The 26,766-nt window shown below is 43.6% G+C and overlaps 1 long non-coding RNA gene across 4 annotated transcripts; it reads left to right on the top strand.

The window, feature by feature from the left end:
* The first annotated feature begins 1,206 nt into the window (after positions 1–1,206).
* Positions 1,207–26,226, top strand: LOC135320933 (uncharacterized). 4 transcript variants are annotated; one of them, XR_010380307.1, is made up of 3 exons: positions 1,207–1,620; positions 23,432–23,617; positions 26,098–26,226. It is a non-coding gene; the product is annotated as an uncharacterized LOC135320933 (long non-coding RNA). The 4 variants fall into 4 exon arrangements; XR_010380309.1 differs by lacking the exon at positions 1,207–1,620 and adding an exon at positions 7,951–7,978; XR_010380306.1 differs by lacking the exon at positions 1,207–1,620 and adding an exon at positions 9,598–9,998.
* Positions 26,227–26,766: the final 540 nt, after the last annotated feature.

Raw genomic sequence — 26,766 nt, forward strand, 5'->3', positions numbered from 1 at the left:
AGAGAAGCACACAGGCCTGCCCAGGTCACCCACATGTTTAGTGTGTAGTCGGGTGTAACATGGGCTTGGGATTTCCAGGAAGTACCATTATGATGGTCTGTGGCAGGGAGCAGCATTCACTTTGCTTGTTTATTCATTCATTGAACAAACATTTATTGAGTAACCTCTGTGGGTCAGATGCTTTCACAGGCTTATCTGATTCTTCAGCAGTACTGAGAATCAAGTATTGTTTTGGTTTTTTTAATCTGAGAAAATTAGCTCTGAGAGTTTATAACACCCCTCAAAGGAAATATAGCTCATAAAGGAGGGATAGTAAATTTGTACAGTCCCCCCTCTTTATGCAGGTGGTACCCTAGGCATTTTACATTTGCAAACTTCCGTAATCCAGATATATTCTTGTAAGGCAGGGATTTTTTTTTAATTGAAGTATAGTCGTTTACAATGTTGTGTCAATTGCAAGGTGTTTTTTGAATTTTGAATTAAAAAATACTTTTTGAGAAGGGTAATTAGGTTTACTCATTTGTTTCATTTTTTAAAATGAGATACAGGGGATTGAACCCAGGACCTCGTACATGCTATGTATGTGCTCTACCACTGAACTGTACCCTCTTCCCCAAGGCAAGTTTTCTTATCCATTATTCTGCAGTTTAGGAGTTCAAATAAATTGGTGTTGAAATCCAGATCTTTTGATCCTACTGCGGTTCTTTTCTTTATAATCTGCTGAAGGGGGGTGGGGAAAGCAGTTCCTTTGTTCATTTCTTTATTCAGCAGTGTTGAGCACTGACTTTGCATCAGGGTCTTGCTAGGTGCTTGGAAACAGTAAACAAGAGATGACCCTTCTGTGCAGGGGCAGGAAGCCTAGACCAAAAGCTGGGTAATGTGATTCGAGCTACGGTATCCATGTACAGACTCTGAGGACAAACTGTACCCCCGGCTTTGCTTGTGCTTCCCTTTCCTTCTGGCTGGTACACACCAGGTCACCGCAACCCAGAGGCGCCCGCAGCCCACAGCACAGTATTTACCTCGATCTCCTCTCCCCTTTCTGCAGGGCCTGCAAAATGAGCATCCCTGACTACGTGCAGTGTGCTGAGGAATACGAGACTCTCCCCGTGGTCTTCCAACCCGTGGGGATCATTTCAGAGGACAATTTCTTTTGCATCTATAAACGAATCTCCTTGGTGAGGCAGATCAGCCCTTGCGGCTCCCAGTGGGCACTCTGTATCCACTACAGGCACCACTATGCGTTCGAGAATGCGTGGAGTGACTTCCAGACCCACCGCAAGGTCGTGGGCCTTGTCACCATTACCGACTGCCTCTCGGCCAAGGCCTTCGAGAAGCTCCATGTGCAGAGGAGCTGTATGGCACCACGCTTAATGACTCTCAGCTCTTTGTCTTTGTGCTGCATGGGGAGGTAGCCGAGCAGCCGAGCACCGACGTGGCCTTCAAACTACGAGGACTGCAGGGTGGTGGAGAAGAGGATCGAGGACTTCACTGAGTCACTCTTCATCTTGCTCAAGTCCAAGTGGCTGGATGGGACCCCAACAAGTCTGGGGAAAGGATCCCCCTCCTCTGCACCTTGTTTGAGAAGGAGGACTTCATGGGACTGGACACAGACAGCAGGTAAGTCTACCTGGAGGCCCGGCCACCCTGGCTGTGTGTCGGGTTCCTTCCCTACATCCAGGAAGGGATCAGCAAGGAAGAGGGCTGTCTTGTAGCCAAGGGCGGAGGGAGGTGCAGCCCGACGGTTTACAGACATTTAAAAGTGAATCTGCCTTTGTTTCAGAGAGATCCTTTTAGGGTCAGTGTGGAGACTTCCTCCAGCTTTTCAGCCAGGACCCCTGGTGGGACCCCTGGAGTTGCTGTCCAATAGAGTAGCCACAGCCACTGATGCTATGAGCACTGGGGAAGAGGCTGGTCTGAGCTGAGATGTGCTGTAGGTCAAATGCACATCAGATGCTGAGACTTGTCTAGTAAAAAGTATGTAAACTATCTTGTTACTTTCATATATTGATTACATGTCAAAATGATAGTATTTTACATACAGCAGATTAAGTAAGATCTGTTCTTAAAATCAGTTTCTAGTATCTGTTTTTTGTTTGTTTGATTGGTTCTTTGTTTACCGTTTTAAATGTGGCAACTGAAGCTTTCTTTACATGGCTCTCATTTCAATTTTGTTAGGTAGCCTGTCCTGGGACATTCTCATCCCTTTGCTTATAGATGAGATGCTGAATCCCGAGAGACCGAACGAGTCGCTGGTTGTGCTGGGTCTGGAGCCGGTGTCTCCTGCCTCCCAGGCCCAGCACCTGCTGGGTTCAGGCCCTCTCTTCCTCCCCGACAGCCAGCATGCCAAGTTAGGACATCAGAAACACCTCCAGGGAATTCCGTATGAACTCCTTATGCAGGGAAAGGCGTATCACGGAGTATGAGACAAAGCAGGGAAAGATTCATCCTCACTTTGTCCCTGTGATTAAGTCAACGGCCCCACTTTTGCCTTGGATGTGCAGACGAGCTCTCCTGGGCTTACTACCCCCCACCTTCTGCTCTGTTTCCCCGTGTATCTATCATGCTTTCCCTCGGTCAGAAGTGGTGAGATGCCTTTGCCCAGAAGTCGTCCCCCTTTGCTGGGGAGATTGAGGGAATCTGTGCCCCCACGGCCTACGGCCTCGGGCCTTGAGTCTGGAGGGCACTCATGGCGGTACCACATGTGACGGTCGGAGGACCTGGCACGTGCTGCCGGGCCCGCTGTGGAGGCAGTGCTCTGTGATTCTTGAACTTACCTAAGATCAAATCCTACTTTCTGGTTGTTGGTAAGTTGGAGGAGAAAATGCCAGAGAATTGATAAAAAGAAAGTCCAGACCAGCCCTGTGAGTGAGAGGCACACGGGGCCCGAGTCCCACTTGCGTGTGGTGCCTGGCGGGCTCTGGATGAATTTTCTGTTCCTCCCGGACATACCTCTATGACTTTAGTAAGGGGTGAGACATGTACTGGCCATGATCTGTATTTGTCCTCGCAGGGCCCTGTGATCTACACGCCCGCACCCCCTTCTGCTCCTTGGGGATGAGGTGGCAGGTTTAGGTTCTTGGGCACTGCTATGGGCACAGCTGCCAGCATAGGGCTACCCCGAGGCTGGCTCCGTTCACCTCAAATGTCACCTCCTGCTGAGCCCCCAGGCGTTAGTCAAGGTAGCTGCATCAGTGCAACGTAAGCAGGGACCATGTTCTCCCCCTGGACAGACTGGTGGGTGAGCAGTGGAAGCCTGGAGTCCTGCCCAAGCCCCATGGCTAGTGCCTCCTCTTTGTCATAGGAGGCACTGGTGACATTTTTGCTCAGCAACTGTTTGGTTCTGAGTCTGCAGACCCACCAGAGAATACCAGCTTGTTTTTGCCTTTTGAAGTCTGCCCTTGGGATTTGGCGGAGTAGCTGGAGGTGTGCTTAGCCCATAGTGTTGACACTGTCACCATTGTTTACCCAGAACCTCGTGTACCAGGCATGGCTCTCGGCATCAAAATACAGCAGCCAATTAAACTCCCTCCTGGTGGATCTGTCTGTTTTGGTACCATAAGGGCTTAGCCAGCATCTGAACGTCAGTGAGATAACGCGGCCTGTGAGCTCGGGTCAAGCACGTTCTCCTCCAGTCACTTTTACTCCATTGTTGCTTTTACTATTCCACAGTCATTAATTTTTAAAACAATGCTTTGGTGCAGGAGCAGAGACTAATTCTCTCCTGCTACTCTCGTTGGGAGTGAGTAAAACTGTCCAGCCTGTAATGCGACCACATTTTGTGGCTTAAAAGCTGCCTAGATGCATGTATGTGGAGTTTTGGTTAGGGGCACTGACGACGTTGGGGTCCCCAAGCAGCGTCGCTCCCCTCAGGCCCCTGCCTTCCCTGGAGCAGGAGGTGAGGGTGGGTCTCACCATCCCCGCGTTCCTGGCCTCACACACTCAAGTAAATTCTTGTACTTGCTGTCAAAGTCATTCTTGTTCTTGTGTGTTTCTAATTTTCGCTTGTTCCTCTTTTCCTTTTTCTTTATTCCTTTTTCTCTTGTACCGTGCAGTTGCGTCTGAAAAGGTGGCTGTGCATATCCTGCATTGGAAATAGCTAGATCGCCCTCCGTGCTGTCTCCATTGCTTTAAGGAGGAGAAACATTTCAGCTGCCTTGATCCATGCATTATCCTAGTCATCTTGTTATTTTCTAATTTTTTGGAATATTGCTTTGTTAGCACATCACCCACTGGTGTTTGATACCTGTTAAAATCTTTGCTTTGAGGAACCTGTTTGGTCCTCCTTATATTTGGTGACAAATGCACCCTTATTCAATTAGTTTGATTGTTTTGAAGAAGTGAGATGCGAATTGATTTAGGCGGCTGTTGAGGGATTCTTTTCATGGAGTATTTAATCTTGTCAAGTCAAAGTCTGCAGCATCTTGCTCGATTCCTGCTTTTACACAAAAGTGCTCAGCACGCGGTTCCTGGCTGTCTCTGTGTGACGTGCGTGACGGCGCTTCCTGACCGGCGGTCACTGGTGAGGAAGCGGCAGGCTCGGGGGTGAGCAGCTGCAGGGGACATTGTTGGAGGAATCAGTCACCGTTTGGTTATTTTTTTTTTTGCATTCAACTTCCCCGTGCCATTTACTTTATTTTTCCTTCATAAAGGGGCAGAAGTGGGTCTAAAATCCATGCCACTCTTTTGTTCCCTTTACGAGGCTGGTTTTTCTGAGTATCAGGACAACATGGCCTTCTTCTAAGTAGCTGGCTCACATGGATCTGGTGGACACAGGGACTATTAAAGGGACCGTAGCTTCCTCTCTGCTCCAGCCAGTGGGCATTCAGAGCCGGGTCTGTGGTTTGCCTCAGCAGCCGTGCAGGCCTCCCTGCACCTGCCTTTACTTTTAACCCATGTTGGCATTAAAGAGCTGACTCCATGTTTGTTGCAGCTGACGTCCCCCACTGACGGCCGTGTAGTTAGTTTGCTGTAGTGAGTCTCCAACCACAAGTCAGCCATGAAGGAAGATGCTTTGGCCAATCTAAGACCTTGGATTCTCACCCCTACCCTTGTTCATCTCACCCAGGGGAAGTGTTTTGCCACCACCATCATGCTGATCATGAGGCCTTGTTTCTCCTTTCATGCTGTAGTCCAAATGTGGACACTTCATCCTTCACTGACTTGGTCTCGCTTGATACAGGCCAGACATTCTGAAAGAGTCCATCACATTCTTGGGGGGAACAGAACAGAAGTAAGTCTCGCAAGTAGAAGGAGTCTAGGCTGTCCGGGTTGTCAAATGCAGGCTGGGATCTGTGATTGGTGGGCTGTGCCCTGGACACAGGCCTTTCCCGTGGCTCACGAGCACCCAGGGGTCGGAGTGAAGACAGCCTTGCTTGGGCTCCTCCATCCTCATCTGCTCAGTGGCAAGTGTGTCTGATAATAGGAGCTCCAACAGACCTCGGGAACTTCAAACCTCAGATCACGGGAGAACTTTGAGTCCCTTCTCCAGGGCCTCCTTTGTGAGAATCCAGTGCCTTCTGAGGTGACCGGCGGCAGGAGATGCCTCCCCCTCCAGGGAGCACCCTTCGGAGGACTGTGACTCAGTGCACCTTGCTGTGAGCTTGTGGGGATCCGGCCGTCGTCCCTGCAGAACCAGACTTGAGATGGGCTTAGCGACGGAAATGACAGGACTAATATTCCAGGCCAGGGCTGGAGGGAGGGAACAGGGGAAATTGAATGTGACCTCAAACACCTAGGTGTGTGCTGGGTCTGTTACTAAAATGGGGAGCATGGGAGGTACCTTCCAGAAATTGAATTCCAGAGTAAATGGTGGACATGAGGCATTTTTAAGATGCCATTTTTCGTCCAAGTTTGGACTTCATAGAGGCACTCGGGTCTATGAGCCTGGGGCTGAGTTGAAGGAGCCGGACTAGAGATACACGTTGGGAGTCGTGATTCTTAGCTGGTGTTCACAGCCGCTCATGTGAATTAGATCATCTTGAGAGCTGCAGACTGAGGCTGAGGGGGGGCAGGGCTGTGCCTGGGTTGGAGGAAAGCCCAGACCATGCAGCTTTGGTGTGTCAGTCAGTGGCGTTTGGGATTTTCAGGGCAATGTCATTTATCCTTAAGGGGCCGGGGTGTGGGCAGGGCCAGCCAGGAAGAAATCTGAAGGGAGGGTTGTGGCCACGTGTGTGTCTTGGGAAGTTGCAGAGTCTGCAGGGTCCGGGAGGGTAGACTCCTCAGAAGCTGGAGTTGGATTGGGGCGTGGGTTGAAGGTAGTCACACTAACATATCAGGGAGGGAAGAAGGCCTAGGGAGTCCCTGCTCTTCCTGACTCGCTTTCCAATGAACAGAAGGCAGACAGAGGATCTGAGGTGAGAAGGGATGGGCGCTGGGAGAGGAGCCAACCTGGAGAATGGTGCTTGAAAAATTCTGGAATAGTCTCCCTGCAAAATAGAGGTTAAAAAAATCCAGAATCTTAAGAACATTGATAGTGACTGGGGAGGAGGCAGTTGTTTTTCTGGCCTCCTAAGGGTAAGGCATGTATCCAGGGATACACAGCATATTCGGGCAGTCTATTCCGGGCATTTGGTACCGGGTAAACAGCACAAGTTTAAAGGGGGACAAGGGCAGCGGAGGGAAACTAGCCAGGCCCCGTGTCAGGTACCAGTCGGCCGCCCTACTTGCGTGTTGCATTCACATCCATGCCTCCCAGGTGGGCGGTGGAAGCCCCCTTTTGCGGATTGGCAAGCCTTCTCAGAGGGGTTAAGTTATTGGTCCGTTTAGAGGGTAGTAAATGCTGTAACAGGATTCAAGCAGGGTCTTGTCAGACTTCAAGGGCGTGTTTTCTCTACTAATTCCGGTACCTCACTCTTGTACGTGAAATGGTGAAGTGGGTCAGTTTTGGGGCCTTTCAGAAAAAGTACGATTTAAATGCCTCAGGACTGATTCACAAAGCTCTGTGTTCTTTGATTGTTCGGAAGCACCGCAGTGCTTTACGCCCCACAGAGGTAAGGTCTTACTCCTTTGACGATGAAGTGGTTGCAAATGATGTACAGGTGCAAAACCAGACTTAGCAGCTTCTGAAGGGAAACTTTCCAATTCTCCCTTGATAGACTTTCTTCTACGGGATGTAGCTGTGCTGCAGCATAGGCCTGAGCTGTCAGTATGGATTGTGGGTTTGATATCCAAATTTAGCATAAAACAGTCAGATGAAGAAAATCAACGTTCACAATTTATTTTTGGGTTTCATTAGACAAGATATACTATCAGGTAATGGCCCATATAGCTAATGAAATTGAGTACAGAACATTGAATTTCTTACTTTTTATTTAGAGTTTTCTTACTGCATAAGTTTGCCTGCTTTGGAACATCAGCTCCTCCACAAGGACGCTTGTCAGTTTGTTGGTGTGATTGCATTTACACAGTGAATGTAATCTGGGCTTCCTCAGCCCAAACTCTCCAGTGCAGAATCACGGGCTGTAGCCATCTCTTAGTCACGCAAATACTTCTAAAATTATATGATGCCAGAAAAGAAAGAAGAGAGAGAGAGAGAGATTGCCTTTATCAAAATTCCTTTCAATTCTGACTGCAAACTGTTGTTGAGCAGCTCTGGTTTCCTTTGGATATGAATATATACATTTCTTTGCATGTAACCTGGGTTTTGGACTAGAACACCAAGTCCTTGCTTTCCGCAAGGCACAAAAATAGTAGCCAAATTGCACACATGTGAAATATTTTATTCTTTTTCTGAGAAAGAATCCTTGAATTTGGGACTTCAGCTGTTATTTTTGCTTTTTGCTTCTCCCACCCCTCTTGTAATATCTCACTCCTTCCCAAGTGGCCCCCAATAGGTCGTGGTCCCAAAGGAGCAAGCAAACACCCAGTTGGTCCCCATGCAGTGCTGCTATAGAGGGAGCCCTGCCAAGACCTAAAGGATATTATCAGAGAGGGCTTCCTGGAAGAAATGGGCTCTACATTCAGTTGTGAAGACAGAGTAAGGGTCAGCCAGTAGAAAGCATGAAGACTGTGGCTCATGTGGCAGAGCAGCTCGGGTAGAGGCCTGGAGGCTTGTGCGGTGGGGACTCGGGGAGAGTGCCATGTGTGGTCCAGGGTTGTGGGTGCCCCTGCTGGGGAGGACACTGGTGAGGGCCTGGGGTGGAGGGCTTTTGAAGAGCTTGGGTTTTACTAGAACTGACAGAGGAGGCAGTGAAGGGTGTCAGCAGGAAGTGACACTCAGGAAAGGTACTTCTGGATTTGCTTCTGATATTCTACAGTAAGAAAGGTCGGGGCGGACGAGAGCAGGTCTGGCTGTCCCTTTGAGACCCACCCCATCATTCATTTATTCATAACATGCACACTTCTGAGTGTCTAGGGGAGAGAGGTTGGACCCACATTAGTAAGCAAAATATTCCTTGGGAGCTTAGCAGTGTCAGAAGTTGACTTAGCCTAGAATGTTCTAGGAACAGAGGAACAAATTGCGGAGTTTGGAGGGAGGGAAGGCTTCCTTGAGAAACAGTCAAAATGAGCCTGGAGGCAAGTGAGAAGTAGGAGCAGATCAGGGGGCCCCTGAGGTCACTGGGGACCTGGGTACTGAGGTGAGGATGGGCGAGCAGGGTCGGGGGTGGGACTAGAACTCTACCAGGGAGCCTCTGAAGGGTTTGAAGTGGGGGTGACGTAATCAAATTTATGCTTTGGGAAGGCTGCCTTGGCTCCGCTTGTGTGTGTGTGTGTGTGTGTGTGTGTGTAGCTGGGAAGGGGGGGTTGCCACCAACTGGGGAGTGACATTAGAAGACCATTCACAGGCTGGGAGACCACAAGTGGGAGAGGGTCGTTGGGGTTGCTTGGGGACTGCAGGGTCAGTGTGGATGACGGATTTCCTTATGGGGAGGGCTTGTTAGCTGGGCCGCCCTTGCGGCGCCTTTTGGCTTGAAGAAAACAGATGGAGGCCACCAGGTGGACTTTCCTCTTCTCTTCTTCCCTGCCTTGTGTGATGATCTTAGCTCAGCCAACATTTGGAAGAGAAGAGCTAAGTTCCAGGGTAGCCCAGGACTTTGTTCAGCTCGTCCGAGTGAGATCTGATAGGATTTATGTTTGTCTTCAGATCTGCAAGTTCACTTAGCTAGAAACGTCCTGTCTTTTGAATTTCCATAGGGGTTTTTACTCTTGAAAAAGATTGCTTTCTTGGTGAGAGGAAATTTAATACAGCTGTTGTCTTTCTCAAAAAAATCATATCTTTTAAGAAATTTAATATTCAAAAAATAGGAATATTTAAAAATGATAAAGTAAGGCTTTGGTGTAGTTTCTTTGGTTTCCTAGTTAATGTGGACTTAGAGCCTTTGCATTACTTAATAGCACATCCTTGTCAGTATTTAAATGGCTGTTAGCGCCCCAGGCCCCACCTCTCAAAACATCATTAAAGTTTGCTCTGAAATAGTGAGGTCATAAAAGTTTTGTTTGCAGAAGCCAAACACTTGGTTTATAATATGAAGCATAGCTCCATTTTTAAAATAATAATAGGTTCAAAATTAAGAAAGTGGAAGATAATTGAGTTTTTTAAAAGCTGAAACATAATTTTTCTTGTGCTAATGTTGAACTGGAAATTTCGAAAATAAAAATCCTACTGTAATAACATCTACGTGGAATACATATATGCTTTCCCGTTTGAAAAATAAGTGCGCAGTGGTTTTTGAAGTCAGGAGCATTCCAGCTCAGATACTGGCATTGATGGTTGCTGGTTTTCAATGGCAGAGCCTAAATTTGCCTTCTTAGCTTTTTTTTTTTTTTTTTTGTAGTGAGAGGGTTGAGTAGTGCTTTGCCAGCATGATTTTGGGGCAATTTGGGGGCAGATGTTGTGAACCAGCAGTGAGATATTTCCATGCATTTTATTTTCTGGACATCACCAAGGCACATGTGGGGTTTGTGCCTGCAGGCTGGGATGCTGTAGGACTCCCTGGTCCATCACAGTTTTGTCCTGGAGCTGCTCCGGTCAGTGAATGATTTTCTGTGGCTTCGAGGTAAGGTGGTCTGATGCACATGATCAGATGTGTAGTTAAAGTGCTATTACATGAAATAAGAGAAACCTAGAAACATGAGGGAGGAGAATTGGCTGAGCTGATATCGGTGGGGAGTCTTCTTAGGTGACTCCCTCCCCGTGATTCCTGCCAATATCCTCCGCAGCCCTGCACGGTAGTCCTGCCGAAGCAAGAATGCACTTTGCTCAGAAACGGACTGAATTTCCTTGTGCCTCTGTTTGTTGGCTTTTTTTTTAAAGCACATCTTGCCCTTTGCTTAAATGCCATCCCTGCTAGTCACATCTTACACTCATTCTTCTGGATGTCGTCCATATATAGCTGCTGAATGGATGAACTGAATGTAGTATCTCCATGTAGTGGAACATTATTCTTACGTAAGGGTGAATAAAAAGGAAAAAAAAATAAAGGGGAAGATGAAAAAGGCCACCTGTTCTGGGAAGTCCACCCTGACTGCTCAACCCACCCTTTTCCTTTTGAATCCCCACCCCTTATGCTCCACTCTACTCTTTTTGATAGTACTTACCACCTTCTAATAAACTTTAACGTTTTCAAAAAAAAAAAAAAAAAAAGAGAGAGATGCTGATACCTCTTCAACATGGAAAAGCCTTGATAATAGCACGTTAAGTGAAAGGAACCAGACATAAACGGCCACATATTGTTGAATTCAGTGATCTGAAATGCGCAGAATAAGCAAATGCAGAGGCAGAGAGCAGGTGATGGTTGCAAGGGGCTGGGTGGAGGGGGATTAGGGAATGACTGATAGTGACAGGGGGTTTCTTCTGGGATAATGGAGTGTTCTGGAAATAGATGGTGGTGAGGGCTGCACAACCGTGAGTGTGCAGAAGACTGCTGAGCACTGTCTCTGGGAGTGCCTGTGGTTGGGCGGCTTTATTTTTTCTCACCCTGCAATGTGAACTGTCATCTTGTGCTGAGGCAGTTCTACTCCTGTGAGTGGTGAGGCTCAGACACTTTGCAGAGTCATGTTTCTTTTCTCCCCCTTGCTGAGTGTAGGCAAAAAAGGTTTAAGCCTGAGAAAGTGCTCCATCTGCAGAAATATCTTTCAGTTTTGCATGGTGTAAAAATCTTGAGAGCTTTTTAATCGTTGACGACAGTCTGTGAGGGGAAACAGCCCTTGAAGCCTGGGTGTGACCTGCAAGAGCCGCGCTTCCCTCCCTGACTTGGGTGGGGATTTCACTGCCTGTCAGGCAGTGAAGGGCCCAGACCCGAGAGCGGAGTTGACAATCGTGAATATTTACTTGTATTCGCTGCTTCATCTTGGATATTAATTTCAAGCTGAGTCAGTTTGTGGCGGCAGCCTCATCCTACATCAGGAATTTATAGTATCTGCTCTTTGAAGTGGAGACCAGACAGACTTGATTATTTAACAGTCTCCCTTGAATTGATATCTCAGATTCCTTTGTAAAAAGTAAAACAGCAGAAATACACACGTCCTTTAATGCCAGTGTGACCTGGATCGGGTTTAGTCTCTGTGCCTTAGTGGCCTTAACTGTGGGTGGGGAAGATGATAACAGTGCTTCCCTCAGAGTGCCTGGTGAGGGGGGAGTGAGAAGCACAAATTGAGGACTTACACGAGATGCTCATGAATGTCCGAAGTTAGTGCTCTCAGCCTGGTGAGGCCTCAGGAGCAGAGATGTCAGAACAGAGCATTCCTAGCCGGAGCTCGATCCGTGTTGGCAGCTGTTATGATCACTATCACCACTGTGGGTTATCAGGTAGTTTTAAGACTTGGTAATATGAATTCTTGAATAATGTTAAAAGACTAGACATCTCAGATCCAGTTTACATAGTTTTCAAGATTTCCTCTCAGAAATGGATGTTTTATTCCCCATCAGAAGTCTGAGTTGAGTCTCTAAAAAAATTCTATATTCCTCCATCTTTTTGCTTTAATTCTCCGTTTCTTAAAAAAAAAAAAGTTTTTAAATGGAGTTACTGGGGACTGAACTTAGGGCCACATACATGCTAAGCACATACTCTCCCAAATGAGGTATAATCTCCCCCATAATTCTTTCTAAACTTTACTTTCTTAGTATTCAGAAGTTAGAGGCCTCTAATTCTTTTTCTGGAGACTTGTCCATGAACCTGTAAATCTATTATTAATGGACAAATCTTGGTTTATTAAAAAAATCAATAAAATATTCTGCAATCCATCCAAAACAAAATGCTCATTGATTTAAATGTTTCTCCTTTATGGTGATTTCTACTTTCTGGTCTAGCTTAATTTATTAACAGCCATCCTTATCATCATAATGACCAAACTCGCTCTGAGTGGACACCTGCCTAATGCTAAAATGCTTTCCTCATGTTTTACTTCATAGCAGGTGTTTGAGGGTAGGTATCAGTGTCTCATTTTTTGCAGCTGAGGGATTGAGAGATGGAGCACCTTGTCCCAAATTACACACAGCTGGCAGTGGCTAGCTCAGTGCTGGAACCCTGGCTGCACAGGATGCATTTTTAATTGCTCCTGTAATCAGCCTCCCGTTGAGTGTTTTCCCGAACTCCTGTGACTCCATAAATGGCCAATTTTAGTGATCTCAGCCTGATGAGGACTTCAAAGGAGAGACACCAGTGAGAATGTGAGACACAGGGGCATAAATTAAAATTGTACATTTTTACAAAAGTTTTATTCTCAGGTAATGACTTAAAAGTTATTTATTTTTTAATTTTAGTGCTCTGTGAGCACTAAAAACAAAACATTAAAAATAATTATAGTGCAAAAGAGAAGTGGGCTTTGAAAGTCCAATCATTGCTAGTGATGTTACTTGCTTTTCTCTAGTGGCCCTTATTGACAGAAATACTTAGAAAGACTGAATTGGTTTTATGTAGTCTTAGTATGGAAGAAAAGATTGTCAGTGAATATTGTAAGTAAAATCATTACTCTTTTCTTTCCTGATGATGAATAGGTAAGTTGTTTTTATGGCTTAAGTACATTTCCTCATTTGTGAAATTTGAGTAATATCGTTTTCCTTGTCTAACTGTGAGAGTTAGACGCCTTGTACACAAAGCACCCAAGGGGTGCTTAATAAAAATGTGCTGTCACAATGACAGGTATTTTAGAAGGATCAACTCTGAATACTAAAGGGGGTGGCTTATTTCTGATGCATATTCAATATGTATATATATGATATATATGAATATGGCTTAAAGTAACAAGGATTCATTTATTTTTTTTAGTGCACTATGAAGTTTTAATGAAATCTTTATCATTCTATTGAGACAGGGACTAGTTAAATTGCCTTAAGCAGACGACCTTGAAGATTATTTACACAGAATGTGTATTGTTACAACTCAGAATTCATGTTGCCGTGTAACATCCACTCAGATATTTAAATTCGTGGATTCTGACCAGATCCATTAAGTTTAAAAAAATCCACATTTATCATTTTCAGGGAATAATCTTCTGTCTTTTGTGATTAAAGAAAATTTTGATTTTTTTTCCTGCACTTTTAACAGGTTTAAAATATCAAAACATTGATTTGACATGTAACTTTTTTAATAGAATAAATCTCATGCTGTTTTAATATGTAAATAAATGTTTTTGTATTTCAACAAACTTTTACGATTTCCTGGCTCTTTGAGAAGTATTTTGCAAGATACTTAGATTACCTACTGTTGGAAAAATACAGACGTTATTTTATGATTATAGGCCTAGTAAAGATCTGTTGGTTTTTGCTACAGTGCAAGACATGAGGCCTAGGAGAGCTTTGCTGCCGATTGCCAGGAGGACAGATCCCAGGTCTCAGTCTCCCCTTCTGTAAACTGAAGAGGCTGGACTGGTTTCTTTCCTCCTCTAAGATGAGTTTCCATAAGCCTATGTCTTTTGTTTATATTCAGGAGTATTAGCAATATCAGATTAAATACTGAATACCCTTCCTTTACCCCAAAACAAAGTGCAGTATGTGCTACAGAAGCTTTTAGTTATCTGATTCTCGTTTCTGATCCTACAGGCAATTTTGTGTTGCATGTTTCCCGGTAACCTGGAAGGTCTTTTTAGCCATAGGTGGCTCTGTTGCACCTTCTTACCGTCTTAATTTTCCTGTTTGTTAAAGAAAGCTTAAACAACGTTATTTTATTTTGATTTCTTTGCTTAATGCTTCAGAATAGCACAGTCTCCATTATGTCTATCTACCTGGAAAAATTATTCTCCTTATATCTTAGTTTTATTCTGTCATCTCGCTGTGAACATCTCAGACTTGCTGTGCAAACAATGGCAAATTCGGACTTTTCTTCCAGTGCTAGAAACCAGTGAGCCGGGAATTTATAAAACAGCTAGAAGTGGCCTCTGGAGCACCTTAAAGCTGAAAAGTGTACTGGGTTCCCTGAGTATTGACCCCGCCGCTGTGTGTTAATTGGTGGTAGGAGATTTGGTACATATACGAAGGGGTGTAGTTTTTTGACTTGGCTTTGCGTGCACACGCTGCCACTGAGCCACGTGAGCCTAAGTCAGTTCGTTCTGAGATTTCCCTCGTCTGTGAGATGGGGATGCTCATATCTGCTTTGTAGAATTGTGAGAATTAGTAATTATGTAAACTGTTTACCACAGTGGGTATGTCAAGAGGGCTCGTAAACTTTAGCTACTGTTTTGTGAGAAGCCATCATTTGATAGTCTTTGGCAATTACTAAGAAACAGGAAAATAAGGAAAGCTGGTTTTATGATGAAAGATATTTGAGGAAGTTCCATAGTTCCTATACCCATAATTTAGCATCAGCAAAGTCAGAACTGTTACACAGTCGCCCTGAAACAACGTTAAGCCACAGAATTTTTTGTTACTTCAAATATGTTGGGGCTTAAGGGGATCCAATACTTATACACATGTTGTCTCCAGCAGCCAACTGAGAGATGACAGAAAAGAGTAAGCAGGCGATATGTGTCTTCTTTTTTACTGATGAAGCCACGTACTCCATGAACTTCAGGGCTGTGGGAAAATGCGTGTCATTATACTGTGTCCCAGAAGTAGAGACTCACCCTGTCCCAGGTAACTCTGGGCCACAGCGAGCCTTCCCTTGAGAGGACCTGCCCCATCATGCACAGGGCTGTCCTGCCATGGAGCTGAGCATCCCAAGTGCTTCCCAAGTGTGGCCAGCACTGGAAGGAAAGGAACGGTTTCACATACTCTGCTTGTCTCTCTGGACTCACACCTCACCCTGTTAGTGTGACGAGGGCTAGCTGTGAGCCATGGGTCTGTGGTTTGGAGAAGCACTCTCCGTGGCCAAGAGGAGTGGGGAGGAGGCATCCCCTCCCTCAGTTTAAACAGGTGGTGGTATGGAACAGAAGGTTGCTCCCCAAGAGTTTATAAAAGGAGAAATAAGGATTTTCTTTGGGACTTAGTCTAGCCAGGAAACACAGAAGATGATTAGAAAGGAGACTTGTAAATCACTTTAATATAAAGTTGACATTTGTTGAGCACCAATAATGTGCTACATTCTTTTCTGAGAGTTTTACAGAAATGAATCCTTCAATCTTCTCAACAATGGAGTAAGGAATGTTTGATTTTTATCCCAGGTTTACAGTGTGGAAACTGAGGCACACAGAGGGTAAGTTGGCCAAGGTCACAGAGCTAGTAAGTGGCAGAGCTGGTATTTAAACTCTGGCTGTCTGGTTTTGAGGCTCCCAGGGATGGGCTTTGGGTGTTTAGAGGTATCTGCATCCTTGGATCTCTGTACATCTGTGCATCAGTAAGCCCAGAAAGGACAGAGAAAGGAGATTCACACAGTTGCTCACAGTCGTGTCTCGGCCACTGTCCATGAAGAGTGCACCGTGATTAGCGTTGTTTTCCAGGCAGTAGATCTGTTGGTATAACAGAAATTTAGTCCATTGAGTTAATCTAGAAACCCTTCCTGCTCTGCTTCTGTCCATGTTTGCCATGTTACTGCCTGCCCGTGTTTAGGCCGTGGAGGAGAAACTGTACTCATGGTTGAACTCTGATATTTCAGTCTGGTTCATAGTTTCACATATTCTGTTACATTAATAAGTTAAGTTTCTGGTTTTCTTGCATCAGTGTCTCGTGTGTTTGGTTAATGTGAAACCAGTCCATGGGAGCCCAGGGGTGCTGACGGTATAATTTCTGAGCATGTTGTGGCACTTCTACACGTGCAGTCCTGACTGGAGGATGTCCGCCTTCGTCACTGATTTCTCCCAAGAGCAGGGTCCTATCCCATCCCTGGATGTGACGCTGGGAGCTATCTGAGTAGGCCAGTCAGCGGCCAATTCCACCAATCAGAAAATGATGAAGTACCCAGAAGTGGGTTTAATAGAAGAAAAGGGCTTCCAGGTAGTCCGATGGGCTGTTCGAGTCCATTTGGTGAAAAGCTGTTCACTGTCTGTGGTTGAGCTGATTCTTTGCTGTTGAAAAGTCTGGATTAGATGAAGGGATTTTAAAAAGCAGAAAGGAGTGATTTCAGGTGGTACGTCCACACCGGTGAGAAGTGATGGATGACCGCCTGTGTGAGGCATAGACAGAGTCTTACAAACTTCATAAAACAGCTTTAAAAGCTCTGCCATCTGAGTGCACTTCATAAGGGGTCCAGGCCATCACTGGTAACGCTGAGAGGGCAAATAACTGATGATGGCATAAAGGACACGGAGGCATCAAAAAGGTCTCAGTCATGTTCCCTTTTTAAAGAATGTGGCACAGTGTAATATATTTGAGCTGGTTTTTCACTGAACAATTTTTCGTGTTTTCTAGGTCTCCCAGCTCCTGAAGTTTCCACGCAGCTGCATGTCCCCTCACTGCAGCTCTGTCAGCACTTGTCCTGGGCTGACGTGTTGTCACGGGGAGCAGGACGGTTCAGCGTCCCCGGCTCCTCCGAGCTCCGTCTCCTCATCCCCAGTGCTGGGCTTCTCATCCGTGTCTACTTAGAAGGGTTGCTGAGAACCACACGTGATGGTTGTCAGGGGTGATTTGTGGTTATCCCTGTGTTTGACATATAGTCAGTATTTGATAGAAACACATGTTTTTTTTTATAGTTCTGGCTTCTAAATTGCAGTGGTTTTTAGTCTGCATTTTTTTATAACTTTTTTCTTATTTTTAAATAAGCACTTTTTTTGGGGGGGGAATTACTGGGGATTGAAGCCAGCACATTGTGCATGCTAAGCAGGTGCTCTACAACTGAGTAATACCCACCCTCCTTGTCTGCACTTAAAAATAAATATTGCAATACACAAAATAGCTCTTAAACACCATCATGGGACCTATTTTCTGTATAGACAATTGAATACATATGCTATTTCAATAAGAATAAATGTTGGGACTTACCTTTCTCAATCGGTTTACTTGTTTAAAAACGATCATAGCTAGTGATAAACACGAGTCTTGGATACAGCACTTCTTAGGATCTGCTTTGACATCATGGGAAATTACATTCTACAGAGAAGGCAAATTGGGTCTCATTGATATTTGGATGATTTAGCAGATGATCAAGTCTTTCAAACTTGACAGTTTTGTATTTTAAACTAACTGCAAAGTTATCTTCTAGAAGTTGGAATTCCTAAGTTTGTGAAGTGCTCAGTAATTCAGTGTGTATGTGTTTGTGTCTGTGTGAACGTGTTTGTGTGTGATTTCACGAAGGTAGAAATAAGTTCCATGTAGCCCTCTGATACCTTCCTCCTCCAGTTCAAGATGTAGGCATATATTTACACAAGTAAATTGATATTCTTTAGTCATTTGATATATTGGTGGGAATATGAGGTTCTCACACTTGTTTCAGAAGGGTTGGGGAGCATCAGGTTTGAAAACAGGAGGGGAAAGAGGCAGGGTGGCCCTTCACACTTTGTGCAGGATTTGAGGAACAGTAGCTTTCTTTTTTCTTTTATTCTAAAGCAAACTGGCGCTGAATTGTAACATACTATGACTCAGAATTGCTTTTCTGATAAGATACAACTGCCTCAGAGTTTTCAAGACAACATGATTGATGAAATCCGTTTTAGGAGTTATCTTTAAAGTAGTGTTAATTTTCAAGTAAAAGGCTATAGCCTGTTCTTTCTTCGAAGGGTAAAAGACGTTCTCATTGATCCAAGTGCATGATAAATGTGCTTAGTTTCTTTGGGGTTTTTTTCTTTTTTTTTAAGTGCTTGTTTCATTGTGGTTTGAATGAATGTTTAAAATTTCTGAATTTTGTTCTTTAGAACATGCTGATTTATCAGAACTGTTAAAAACCTGATTGATCTTTCGTCTTTGTTTGGAGGGGCACCCTTTTGATTACTGTTGTCTGTTAAAGAGGGAAATTCTTCCTCTAGCCTGCAGATCATTAAGTGAATGGTTTGCAGTGTGCCTTTAAAATTCTTTGAATGCTTTGAGCATGCTTGTCTAGTGAATTTTGAATTGACTCATAGTAATGACTTTGCTTTGATTCTGTGGCTTTTGCTCCTCGCCGCAAGAATTTGAATTCTCTGTTGCATTTTGTATACGTGTTCTTAACAGGGGAAGAAATTTTACATTTTTTACAAAGGTGGGTTTTCCTATCCCCTCTGAATGCCTTCTATAATTGATACAACAAAAATCTGTTATTGCAGTGCTTAATTATTTCATAAACTAATTTTTGGCTTAATCAGAAGCAATGAGAAAGAGTGATAATAAAAAATATGAAAACCTTCCTTCCTTTGAAGAATAGAAATCAGGTGGTCAGGCTCACGCATGTTCTGTGCTTGACACACTTACTTTCATGTCATTGTGTATCATGATTCGGAGAAGGAGTTGCTTCCGGTTTTATAGATTTTTGTTTTAACATTTTTGTTGAATTCTTTCTCCAGGCTGATGTTTCCTGTTGGGTTTGTGGAAAGCGTAGAAGGGAAACAAATTCTTTCTTTTAATTTCAGGAGGCCTGAGTTGCTGATGAGAATAGAGTTGAGGGTGGGCTGAGGAACAGAGTGACACTCCCTCTCCTCCCGGCTGAAACTGATGAACAATGAAATCAATTAAGTGTATCAGTATTTGACCAATAGAATTCAGCGAGCCCAAACTGGCAAGTTATGCCCAATGGAAAGTACTGAATTCACCTGCAGAATTATGTACTTTGCCAATTAGAAGCAGCTTAGAGCAATCAGAAAAATTAGTTCATAGGATGAGATATAAAAGAATGTAATATCTTCTATTTCTGAAACTTTTCTTTGTTAAGTTGTGTAGAGCTAAAATTAAGTTTCAAGCGCCAGGAGTTAAGAGTCTGGGTGGTTCTGTGGGATCGTTATTCAGGGATGTGTCTAGATCCTGCTAGAGTGTCTGAAGCTGGCAGGAAAAGACACAGAGCTAGGATTTGTTATCCTAGGGTGTCCTCCATAATGGTTCCATAATGGTTACATGTGGGAGCCCAAGATTAGGTTAACAAATTGTAACAGACACCAGTCGCCTGTCAATGTTCAGAAGAAAAATGTGTGCTTAGTAACTGCTTTGCAAGCAGGAGCATGTGCATCCTCACTCTTGTCTCCTTGCCTTAAAAAGCAGAGACAATGCTTTGCTTGCATAGTTGATGCTTTAGATAGCACTCTGCTCATTTCAAAGCAAGGACCCAGGCCCTCAGCTATAAAAGCTGGGCTGTGTGCTTTTAGATAGACTATTATCCCCAAAACAAGGACCTGGCTGGTCTCGTGGTCTGCTTTGTAATTCACATATCTAAAGAATGTATCTTATTCCCCTCACCCCATGACTTCCCTAAAGATACACTAAGCCTTTGTACTCATTGTGGATTCTACAATCTCTGTCTCCTCCCGTCTTTCCTCAAGTTCCTACTTACTATCACACAACTGTTAATGACTTTTTCCTTTCGTTATACACAGTAAATATAGGAGCATTTGAGAGGCTCGTGGAGTTGGCTCCCTACACCTTCTCTTTTTCTGGACTTTTCCCACAGAGTCTTGAATAATCATTCCGTGTCGGTACGACTTCTGCCAGCCATAACCCACAGTTCCAGGTGAGAATGATGCAGGCTTTATCTCTCCTACCCAAGGGAGAGAGATAAGAGAATTGAGATCTGCTCCCTTTTGGTCCCTTCCTTCCCCAGGGACACTCCAGTTCACCTGCAGCCTTCTGGCCTCTGCTGTCAGGGCCTCTGTCCCTGGACTGACTGCAGCCATTTTTTCCCTTGCCAACATTTCCTGTGCCTTTTAGAAGTTGGTCTCTTCTCTGCAATTCAACCCTGGCAGATGTGATGGTGGTCAGCGTGCTGGTGGGCAGTCACCTGGGGACTCCCAGGAGCCATGCTGATTCTCCTGAGTCTCTCATTCGGGGTTACAGAACTGTCGAGCACCAGAGGAAGCCCATTCACGTGAGGGCAGTGCAGCATTGCATCACTTTCATTTTATTTTTGCAATTTCATTGGAGAAATTATTTGTAGCAAACTGTTCCAGTTTTTTGGCTGACTGCTTTCCTCACCACCATTTCCTTGTTGGATGTGGTGCTTGTTTAAGAACCAGGTTTCTTCTCTGGTTATTTCTAGCAGGTGGGCTTGCCGAATCCTTGATCTGCATTTGAAGCAGAATGCTTCATCTTGATGTCAAACTGATTTTCTTCATTCTGAATATTTCGTATACACACAGCAACTGTTTCAAGTGAACTGCTCTTGTCCAATTTCGGTTAACTCACATTTGCTGATCTCCTGCTTTCATGCTGAGGGCAGTTTCTTCTTCCTCTATTAAAAGTTAGCAATTTGCATCTACTATGGGAAGGTACTGGCCCGAGGTGCTTTTGTTCTTAACAGTTTTAATACAATTCACCCATTAAAATTTACACCGGTTTTTACTCTATGCCAAGAAATGTGCATCCCAGTCAATCTTAGAATATTTTCATCCTCCTAACAGGAAACCCTGTATGTATAAGCACTCATTCCCATCTTCCCCATCCACCCCCAGCCCCAGGGAGCCACTCTTCTCTCTCTGTGGATTTGCCTGTGCTGGACATTTCATGTAAATCGAGTCAATTCATGTAAATGGAACCGTCTTTTGTGACTGACTTCTTTCACACTGAGTAACGTTTTCAATGTTTGTCCACGTTGTTGCCTGGGTCAGTACTCCATGCTTTGCTATTGCTGAATAATATTCCACTGTATGGCTGGGCCCCTCTGTTTACCCATTCATCAGGTGATAGGCATTTTGGTTGTTTCTTCTTTTTGTCTGTGATGAATAATGGCACCTTGATCATTCCTGTAGGAGTTTTTATGTGGACATTTGTTTTCAGTTCTCTTACGTGTGTGCCCACAGAGCAGAATTGCTGGGTCATTCAGAAACCAACTGTTCAACTCTCTGAGGTCCTGCCAGGCTGTTTTCCAAAGTAGCCACGCTGTGTTACATCTCACCAGCAAGGGCTGCTATCTCTGATTCCTGTGTGTCCTCATTAGTTCTTGTTATTCTTTTTTTAATTATAACCTTGTAGTGAGTGTGAAGCGGTTTCTCCTAGTGGTTTTGACATGATTTCCCTTACAGCTAATGATTTTGAACATCGTTTCATTGTGCTTATTGGCCATTTGTATATTTTCCTTGAAAAATACCGTTTCGGATCCTTTATTCATTTTTTAATTTAGTTGTCTTTTTTGTTGAATTGTAGGAGCTCTGTTTTATTTGGAGATACAAATTCCTAATCAGATAAATTATTTGAAAATATTTTCTCCTGAGTGTTGTTTTTTCACTTTCTGGATGGTGTCCTTTGAAGCGAAGTTTTAAATTTGATGAACTCAAATTTATCTCTGTTTTCTTTTTTCCTTGTTCTTTTGGGGCAATATTTAAAATCTGAGGTATTTGATTTAAAATTTACATATAAAATATCTTTATTCTTAGGACCGTCCTAGAAGACGGGTGCTGTTGTTGTCCCCAGTCTATGGATAGGAGGCTGAGATGCAGAAAATTTCACTGACTTATGAGTGTCAAAGCTACCCAGTGCTGTGGGAGTTCAGAGCCTCATGATTGTCCCCAGCATCTATGCTCCTCACCACCATGCTCCACTACTGCCTGGAATCATTAATGAAAAAGCCTTTCCTTTTTTGATTTCTTGTTTGTTTGTTTTCTCATTGGGAACCTCATCTCCTCATTTTCCTTTCGGATATCAGTGTAGGTTTATTTTAGGTCTCATGTAGGCAGAAGCATTGCTATCAGTTAACTTCTTTATTACTCACTATCCGGTGATCATTGTTGCTATTTGACCTAATCAAGTCATGCTTAGATCTTTCCTGCTCATGACACTGAAAAGAGTCATGACTTACAGAATGCTCAGAGAAGAAAATAATTGATTGATTTTATTTTGCTACTCAATCAAACCAATCAAATAAAAACCCCGGTGTTGACACAGTCGGTAAGCCCTCCAGAATAGGGTCACTGTCTTCCTTGTGTTTCATTTGTTTGGTCACAGTGTCTGGATAGTGACTTGCTGTCCAGCAGTTTTGTGAGGATACGGTGCTCGTGAATCATTGTAAGGACAGAATTTTGACAACAGACTGTATTGGTCATTTCACGAGGGAAAAGATAATATAGAAATACTGCTCAGATCTATTTTAAAATTAAGTTTGGAATGTTGAGAAGAGTTCAAGAAACCATACAAAGATCTTTTTCACTTATTTTAGGTCTATCTTAGGCACATTATGATTACATAGCAGAGTAACTTATCAACTAGATTTGACAAGAGGGGTGTATTATTGATTATTTGTTTTAGTTGAAATATTCTACCTGGGAAAAAGTAATCAGTGCCCATAAATGAACAAATATGTTTGTATTTCTATGTAACATGGGAGCAGACTTCATATGTTTCTATATAATATATATGACTGTGTGTTTTAATCTGTCTGTCAGTGTATTTATAGTTTTTCAGCAATGTTCTAACTTTAGAATTCTTCTAAGAAAGTCACCCCCGATTCTAGCGCAGTTTGTACTGTGTATCCTGTCTTATGCATGGGATTCCACTGTCTCCTCAGTGAGGAATTTCCTCCCCTACTGAGGTAGTAGCAGAGTTAAAGGAACTGTGATTTCTAGGCCTTTGCTCTCCATGTGTTTGCTTTTGGCTGTCAATCGCGATTTTCCCTTTCTTGAATTTTCATTGTTCAATTAGAATTTTTGAAAATAAGTGTTAATATGTTGTATTTGTCTCCCTAGAAACTTGATGTGTTTGTGCTTTTCAGTTTTCAATTTCTTAAAAATGTAAATGCACTCTTGTTTTTAAGTAGTCCTTTTTCACTAGATATTTGTTTACCTCTTTATAGTTAAAATACATTTTTTCCAATGAATGAATCGGTGTGCATGTTTTAAAAGATAACTTACTTTTTATTTTCCTTATTATAACAATTATATTCATTCTAGAGAAATTAGAAAATAAGGATAAAGATAGTAATAACTTAAAAATGGCCTCTAATCTCACCTAGAGATACAGTTGTAAAGTTTCAAATTGAGAATTACAAGTCCTCTCATGTTGTTCTTCTTTTTCAAGATCGTTTTGGTTACTGAGACCCTCGAATTCCCATATGAATTATAACAGCAGCTAATCAGTTTTTGCAGAGGAGCCCACTGGGATTGTGATCGAGACCACGTAGAATATACGGATCACTCTGGGGAGCACTGCCATTCCAAGAGCACTGTCTTCTGATCCAGGAATGTACGTGGCGTGTCTGTCCAGGTATTTAGGACTTCTTTAATTTTTTTTCAGCAATGCTTTGAGTTTACAGAATATTATTTTACTTTTTTTCTTTGCCTTTATACTGAGGACAAGTGTGCAAGGTACCGGGATCAGAAGTGTATTTTAGCCCCGCCCCTTGCTGCCAAAATGGTCGCTGCGCTCTTGCTTTGCCTTGTGTACAATCTTGCACAAAATAGGACCTCAGTAACTCTCTCTTGAATGAATGATTATATGATTGAAGGATGATGCTTGAGAGTCCTTGTGATGATTTTTTCCTCCAGCCTTTCCCCAATTCTTAACTATGCCCTTTCTCTTCCTAAACTCCAGCCTGGTTTTCAACCTGCCTGTGACATTGATTTTCCCTGTCTGTAGACTCTTCCTTTCACTGGTTCACGATAATGTTACATGTGGGCTGTGGAAACCTGCTAGATGTCAAGAAAGAGCAAATCCATTGCATGCTAGTATTTTTACAGTGTGGTATTTTTTATCGATTGAAATTAAATCAGGCTGACCCCCTGAGCCCTCCCGTGAGCTCTTTTCACTTTCCTACATCTGATACTGCTCTGGTTGCTACATGTGCCCTTCCCCAAGCCTTGGTTTTTGGGTTGAGTAAGTCATCATCAGTGGACCCCTCTCTTTAAAAGATGAAGAGAACATTGTCTCCTTCTCCCTGGTTGGGGACTTGGATGAGATGAGATACCAGATAAAGAATGGAGCTCCACCTCATTCTGACCCCTGCTCTTTCCGTTCCGTTCTCCAGAGGAAAAGAGTACAATTCAACAGTATAAAGATTGATTGTGAGCTAATGAGATAGACAAGACAACTGAAAATTTATTAAATATCCTTTCATGCCAGAAACAAATGTATTATACACACAAAAAGCACATAAAGCACGGTAGTACTGTGGTTACAAACATGGGTCTGAGATCGAGTCCTGCTCTGGAGTGACCAGTCCTGTGAGATGGAGAACTGATAGGTCGGCTTAGGCTCTCCAGGACTGGTTTTCTGTCCTGCAGAGATGGGTCTCGCTAGGCTTCCCTCCCCCGTAGAGGTGCTGTGGGGTGTAACTGTCACACGTGCACAACTGCTCGTTCCTCGTAAGTGCAGGATAGCATAGATTTTGCGGTGATGGCTTTATGACCGCCCCGTGTAGACTCTCAGTGCTCCAAAGGGATGCCTTGTGGTTTGGAGATGGGATTCTCATTTCTGTAAATACCCAAGGATTGTGGTATTGGGCCCTGCAGATTTGAATCTATTCTTTAGAAAGTACATATTGTAGATATATTTTTCAAGCATGTGTGCTTTATTTCTTTTATTATTTATAGTTCTACCATCTCATCTCTTGGTGTGACTTTTCATGGAATCCAGGAAACAGTCCTAAGCTACCTGCCTCTTCACTCTTCTCCGTGGTGGTTTTCTTCCCTGACTAGAAGAGGGTTTTGCACAGGAAATTTTATTTGTTCCCCTTTTCCTGGAGTCTCTCTTTCGGTCTGCCCATCTCTCACCTGTTCATCTGTCCATTTATCTACCCACTCATTCTTCTGACTTGTTCCAAAAAGCACTTCAGGCAGCTTACAGAAGAACAGATACCAAATAAACAGGTTAGAAAATTGGGCCAAGTTCAAACTGTGAGGATAGGAAGCGAGCCTGTGTGATGGTTGCAGCCATGAGACACACGCCTCTGCCCTGTGACTTATAAGATCGACAGCATGAGTGTACCTGATGCTCCCAGCAGACACAGGGTAACAGGGTTTGTGGGAGATGCTCACTGGCTGTGAAATAAATAAGTGGCTTAGGAGAAGCCCAACCTTTCCAGCTACAAAGGCTTAGGAGAATATTTTGAGTGTCTTCCAAAATCAGGGTATTGCATTGTTTCTTTTGTCAGAGTTCTACGTATAGTTGGTTACATTCTATACCTGGAAATTTCTCCAGAACTTCTTACCAAGTGAGTGCCATTGCTCGGGAATGGGGTGGTTCTGCTCATTGACGGGGGTTGTCCAGAAACCGAAAATGACAGCCTCAAAGGAGCCTGGGATTTGTCAGTTATGTTTTGTCAGTGCTGTAGATTTCAGGAAATGCTTTCACACTTTCTCTCCATCTGAGGCGGCAGCGTGCTCTCTTAGCAGCATCAGGAGCTCAGAGCCACGGGATGTTGGGGGCTGACGTCACTGCCGTCAAGACAGCCAAGCTAGTCACTGCAGGCGTGGTCCTTTCACATAGTGCATTTCATGTTCTATAGTAGAAGGTTTCAACAGGGAGTTAATTAACTGAGTTAATTAACATTTAATAAATATGAAGCTTTGATGAAAAGTCTGTTATAGGCAGAATATAAGTTGTGAACACTTTGAAAACGGTTTCATTACAGAAATTTCAGTAGGGAAGATAAACAGTTTATCTTATTTATGCCTCTCTTTTAAAGTAACACAGAAACAAGGCAGAAAAGGCAGAGGATGATTTCTGTTATTCCTCTCGGCTTGCAGGTGCCCTCACATCCAGTGGCATCCATCCAGACACCAACACTGACACTGGCCATGCTCAGAACTACCTCAGCCCTGAAGACACAAGTGACAAATAGAAGGGGGCCGCGCCCTGTTACAGCAGGTGCTCTCACTTTGTGGGTCCTTATGTAACTGCGCGGTGTTAATAAGGATCGCCCGTTCTACATTGTGTGGCACTGCTGCGGTGTCTCCTAGTTATTTGTTTCTGTAAGTACTCGTGTATTATTCTCCAATGTGTGTTACTACACATCTAAAAATGCTTTTTTCAGATGAAAAATAATGTATATTTAATATAATATGTCTGAAAAAAGGGACAAAATAGGCTATCCAGGTCCCACTACTCAGAAATAATAATGAACACTTTAACATCTACTTTCTGTTCTTTTCATCAGTGTGTATCAGCTCTGTCATAAAAACCAGTGAGCACTCTGTGCCTGTTTACTGTGTGGAGACCTCCATTTTCCATTCGGCTTATTACATGTTTTTCTACAATATTCTATCTCCCCTGGCATGATTTTTAATGACCAGTATAGCATTATGTCTTGTGGAGGCATCGTCCATTTTACTTCGGGCTTAAATAAACTTTTAAATTCCAAGTGTACTTAACTGAAATACTGAAAAGAGAACTGTGGTGGTACCAAAAGAGCCCTA

Source organism: Camelus dromedarius, unplaced genomic scaffold (assembly GCF_036321535.1).
Source record: "Camelus dromedarius isolate mCamDro1 unplaced genomic scaffold, mCamDro1.pat HAP1_SCAFFOLD_189, whole genome shotgun sequence".
Classification (NCBI taxonomy): Eukaryota; Metazoa; Chordata; class Mammalia; order Artiodactyla; family Camelidae; genus Camelus; species Camelus dromedarius.